A 6,291-nucleotide genomic window follows, 5' to 3' on the forward strand; every position below is an offset into this window, starting at 1 on the left:
AAAAAGTGTGAACCCCTCATATTTTTTTCAGATTTCTTTGGGGATAAAGTTGGTGTATTTCTGGTTTATTTTAAGGAATTTGTTTCTCCACTTAATTACCCAAGATGAATTGGCTGACTCAGATGCTCAACTGGAAGTTATCAAATAGTGCCTACTGCAGGAGTGGAGGCAACTGTGGTTGATGTTTCTCCAAGCAATAGCATTTAGGCTGGGGAAAATAATACGAGATTCTTTTGAAAAGCAGTTTTCAGACTACGATTAAACTATAGATATGCTTGTTTAGGGCCATTTTCAGAGTAGGAGCCAATTAGTATATAAGTCAGTCACACATTGATAGCTAGCAGCTCTAACAATGCCAAAAGCACAACTTTACTACAATAGTAATCCAGGGGTTTCAAGTAATACCAGGAGTCTCAAACTCAGATGTCTACAAGAACTAGGTAAATATTTTAATAGACTACCCTGGGCCAAGTGGACTCTCAGAGGAGCCTGTGAAATACACTTTACGTGGATTCTCTCAATTTTGAAATGGGCTCAAAGAACTGCACATGGGCCTTGTCATTTTCCAACTTGTGTTCCAATTTAATGTCCATTTTACACATTGAAATCACTGAGAAACTTCAAAAGTACAAACCAAAAAACACTATGCTTGAGTCCCACCCCATAGGAATTATGATTTAATTGCTTTGGGTTGTGTCCTGAACATCAATTTTTAAAGTCCTATCCCCATCCCCAACCCTGATGATTGTGCAGTGCAGTCTGAGACTTGTAGGCAAGGTTGAGACCATTGATCTAGATACCTACATAGTTTCAAAGAGGAATGTAGTTGAGCACTCTAGTCATAAGGGACAATAGGACGTGGGGCGAATTTACAAGCTCAGGGAAGGGCCACACTGTAGGCCCTAGCTGAATGGGTTTTGTGGAATGGTACCTCCTCGGGTATAGTGTAAAGCGCCCAATTTGTATTTTTGTTGGTGTTTTGGTAAGTGGTCCACCTTGGAGAAAATAAAATTCACAAAACTAAAAACTGTAGAACCGATAAGCTCAGTAGAATATTCACGTTAACTGGCAATATATTTTCTTATCAAGGGAGAGAGCTCTATCTGGAAGTAAATTAGTGTAGAGTCTGAGCAAGTTATTGAGTGGTTAAGCTATCTGTTTCAAGTCAATGCACAATTCCATTTAATCACTTAAATTCAGAGCACTTGAAAGTCACAAGTTTCTTGCTGTCACTTTCATTCTTTTGATGAACTTGTATGTTAAAAGACAGTGGATTTTCCTATTTTTATTCCCAGTGTAGTTGGCGTAGTAGAAAGAATATCAGTATTTCTCAGCCATAATTTTCCCTTTGTAAAACGGGGATACTAATAGGAGCTATAATTTGTTGAGTGCTTCTTGCCAGATGCCTTACTTATGTTATTTGTATCTTCTAAGCAGCCCTAAAACAAAGTAGGCATTGCTATCCTTTTTTATAAATGAGAAGAAAGGTGTATAGACTATTAACTCGAACTTAACAGTTTATGGCAGCATTGTGCTTGTCTAATTTCGTGTGTTCATTCTATCATGTTATATTGTCTTTTATAGGAATATTGTGAGGGTCAAAGAAAATTAATGGGAAAACAAATCCTAGTTACAAATAATGAGCTTACTAGTACTAACTTAGGCAAAAAATAAGGATACAGAGCTGTCTCATAGACTCCCAAAGGCAGAATGAGATCAGATCCAGGAACTAGAAAGCCATTTTGGACTCCTAAACTGGCATTGTCTGCAGTCTGTACATCCACATCGTTCTAAAGGCTTCTGCTTTTCCTATCAGCCACACCCATAGCTCTAGGTGTTACATGTTAACTGTCCCAGACACATGTAGACAACCAGACAGAGCCATGGAACAAGATCATTGGTACAAATGTGGCTTTGGGAGGTTACCCCTGTGGATTGGGAGGCAAATTTTGGAGATCATGGCTCACTGGCTGTACATCACAGGTGTCCTTGACAATACCAAAATGCCCTGAAAGTTTTCTTTTTTTGCGGTACGCGGGCCTCTCACTGTTGTGGCCTCTCCCGCTGCGGAGCACAGGCTCCGGACGCGCAGGCTCAGCAGCCATGGCTCACGGGCCCAGCCGCTTCGCGGCATGTGGGATCTTCCCGGATCGGGGCACGAACCCGTGTCCCCTGCATCGGCAGGCGGACTCTCAACTGCGCCACCAGGGAAGCCCCGAAAGTTTTCTTTTTTAAATAAATGTAAAGAGTTTGTATACAATAGATAATTATGGCTAACTTATTTAATGTTTACTAAATGCTTCATGGCCATCTTTTTAAAATTGCAAATCATATGAGATAGTTGCCATCTCCATTTTATAAATAAGAAAATAAAAGCGCAAAGAAGGTGGGTTATTTCTTTGAGGTCATCCTTTTGTAAGTGGCAAAATGAAGATTCAAGCCTAAGTTCCTTCTGTCAGCACCCATGGTGTTGGGCACTGTTCTAGGCACTGGAGGTACAGCAGTGAACAAAGGGGTCTGTTTGTCTGAAGCATTTAATGCTGATTCTACATAGAGACTCAGTGGGTTGCCCAGGGTCACCCAGCCAGTTAATGGCAGCTCTGCAGGCACATTTGGACCACTACACTAAATTCTTTTCACTACTATAGCTGCTTCTCAAACAACCTTGCCAAAAGTATCTGCTAAAATTACATAGACTAGTTAGGGGACTTCCAACCTCGGGAGACTCAATGACTAATTCTTAGTTTTGGCTCCTCTCTGTTCAAAACATGTCTTTTTGTTGTTAACCTCAGATACTCTACTAAGAAGGACCCAAAGTATGCCTTTTTCTTCTCCCTCACATTTCAGAACCACCCTGGCATTTTAATGAGAGTTTAAAAAAGCAAGTCTCATATTTCCAAACCCTTTCCAGAAGGCAATCTTGCCAATATTGAGCTGATGATGTGGCTTCCTGTGCACAAAATAACATTTCCTGATTTGGTGTTTTATTTAGCACCTGCATATCCCTCCTCACTACTCCACCTGTATAAAAGTTTGGTTTTTAATTTTCAAGCTGCCTGCTTTTTGCCACGGAGTATTCAGGTTTCTTTCAGAGTGAGAATTTGGAAGGTGATGATAGAAATGAATTCTCTATTGGAGATAGGTAATTCTCCAGAAAGCTGTCTAGGATGAAAACTTGCTTCTCTAGATTTTAGATTTCCTTCTGATGGTTAAAATTGGTTTCTGTGTGGGTAACAACAAAGCAGTGCCCTAGGAACCACTTCAGTGTATGTTAAATGATGATTTCTTAGAATTGTGAATCAGGGCTTTTGCAGTGAGGATCTGGTTCTCTGGAATCAGTTGTCCAAGTTGGGATTCCTAAGGAGTGAGGAAACACACTGTCCTGAGTTTTCTGAGGGACCCTATCCAAAAACATCACTACTTATTGAATTTCCTACCTTCCTCTCACAGGGGGACTCCCTGCGTGTACTCCCACCTCTGCAGGTCACATCATTTTCTCAAAGGGAGTGCCGTATAAAATGCTAACCAGAACTCATGGAGCATCTCTTATGGGTCTACTTAGGCAGTAGACATTCTAATAGAATGCTCTAGAATTGTAAGTTCTTGCACCTGCTCTCAAGTCATTTATAACCTAATTGCTGGTCTTCCTGGTATGAACAAAATTGTTGGTTTGTTAATAAATTCCTACCATATGACCCTGACTTGCGGTTCATTTCTACATAACCTGGGCAAATACTATAATGTTTTCTAACAAAGGAGGAAGCATGATCTGAGTGTCCACCTGCTTTGGATAGGAAATAAATTTGTGTCCAAAATCCTGTGACTGGTTCAGAGCATTGTAAATGTCATGGCAGCAAATACCAGAGAATGGTTTTTATGAAGAATAATAGTGTTCTACATGCCTTTGAAGAATTAATTTTTACTCCATTGTTTTGACTACCTTGCAATAGGGTAAGTTAAGTATTAATACCATCGATTCATGTTAAAATCACATTAGTATAAGTCAGTGCCTTAAAATGGTCAAATGGTTGCTCACTAATCAATGGAAATGAACTGTTGGTTCCACAGAATTGCTTCACAGATTCTAAATGCTACTTCTTAGGGGCACTGGATTGTGTGCCCTTTAAGATAAATTCTATAATCAAGGCCTAGCCCTGAACAGATTAGAGCCCAAAGATCGTACTGAGGAGAACAAATCAGATAGGTCAGTAAAGGGTCGGGGACAGATGCTCCTGGAGTAGGTATCCTCAACTCACCTTTATTTTAAGTTGATATATAGAAATCAATGTTATTATAAAATGCACACATGTTGTGTTCAGATTGATGTTTCAGCGATTGTATACCTCTGTGAGATAACCACCCAAAGGAAGATATAGTTACCATTAACCCAGAAAGTTCCCTTGTGCATCTTTCAAATCATCCCTGCCCCCCTCCCTACTCCAATGATCATTTGCCGATTTTTCTCACTGAAGATTTATTTTGCCTGCTTTTGGACTTTATATAACTGAATCATATAATATGTACTCTTACATCTGGCTTCTTTCATTTATAATGCTTTAAAGACTCATCCATATTGTTGTATGTATTGATAAATTATTCTTTATTGCTAAGTAGTATTTCATTCTATAAATGTACTACAATTTGTTTATCCATTCTCCTACTGATGGACTTTTAGGTTGTTTCATTTGGGGCAATTATGAATAAGGATATTATATATATATTCTTAAGTTATATTTTTTTGTTTTGTGGGTACATGTTTTTTCTCTTGGATAAATACCTAAGAGTAGAAAATTGCTGAGTCATATGATAACTTTTTAAGAAACTGCCTTCCTGTTTTCTGAAGTGATTTATCATCTTTTATCAGTGATGTATGGGAGTTTCAGTTGCTTCATATTATCAGTGTTTTTTATATTAGCCATTTTAGTGGGTATGCAATAACTATGATTTTAATTTACATTGCATTTCCCTGATGATTAGTGATGTTGAGCACTTTTCATATGCTTGTTTTACATTTTTATATCTTTCATGAAATGTCTTTCATGTCTTTTCCCATTTTAAAATTGAATTGTCTTTTTATTGTGGTTTTTCTGTGAATTCTGGATACAAGTCCTTTGATGGGTATATGTGCTGTGATTTTTTTTTTGTAGACTATGGTTTGTTCACTTACTGGGATCTTTTGATGAACAGAAATTTTTGTTTTGATGAAGTCCACCATATCAAGTTTTTCTTTTATGATTTTATGACCCCTAAGCTCATAAAGAATGTATTTTCTTCTAGAAGTTTTATGGTTTGGGGTTTTATGGCTATCTATGATCCATCTCACTGGTTTTAGGTTTTAAATCTATGGTTTGGAGTTTTACATTTAAGTATATGATCCATCTCCAATTAATTATTTGTACAGAACGAGGTTTATTTCAACATAGATACCCAGTTGTTCCAGCAACATTTGTTTAAAAAGATTTTCCTTCACCCATTAGATTGACTTGGCATCTTGGTTGAAAATCAACTGACCATATGTGTCTGTAGTTATTTCTAGATTCTCTATTCTGTTTCCCACAGAATACTTCATTTCCCACAGTACTTCATTATTATTTCTGTTCATGTTTTCCAGCAAGTCTAGGGTTCCATGTGTTATAAATTCCCTTTAATCTAAAGAACTTTCTTTTTAACATTTGTTCTATTGCAGTTTTTCTGAAGATGAATTCTCTCAGCTTTTCTCTGTCAATCTTTATTTTTCAGGGGTATTTTAGTTGAATATTAAATTCTATGTTGACCTTTTATCTCTTCTTTTAGCATTTTAAAGTCATTTATTTGTCCTCAGGTCTCATTTGTTTCTGGTAAGAAATCATCATTTTTATGTGTCTCCCTGTCCATAATGTGATTCTCCCCCATGGTTACATCTGCTCTTTATCTTTGGTTTTCAGCAGATCGACTATGATATGTCTAGGTATGTTTTTCTTTGTATGGAGTTTACTGAACCTCCTGTATCTGTGTTGCTGTCTTTCATTAATATTGGGTATTTCTTGGCTTTTATGTCTTCAAATATTTCTTCTGTTCCATACTCTCCCACCTTGCCTCTCCTTCTGAGACTCCAATTACACCTATATTAGGTGATTTGATACTATCCTACGGATCTCAGATGATTTCCCCCCATTCTTTTCTCTTTTTGTTTTTAGTTTGAATACTTTCCATTTAGCTGTCAAGTACCCTGATGCTTTTCTCTTAAACCTATCTGATGAAACCTTTCTGATACTGTATTTTTTATTTCTAGCATTTCATTATGTTTGTATA

The sequence above is a fragment of the Monodon monoceros genome, unplaced genomic scaffold, assembly GCF_005190385.1.
Source record: "Monodon monoceros isolate NGI ecotype Baffin Bay Population unplaced genomic scaffold, NGI_Narwhal_1 Super_Scaffold_21, whole genome shotgun sequence".
Classification (NCBI taxonomy): domain Eukaryota; kingdom Metazoa; phylum Chordata; class Mammalia; order Artiodactyla; family Monodontidae; genus Monodon; species Monodon monoceros.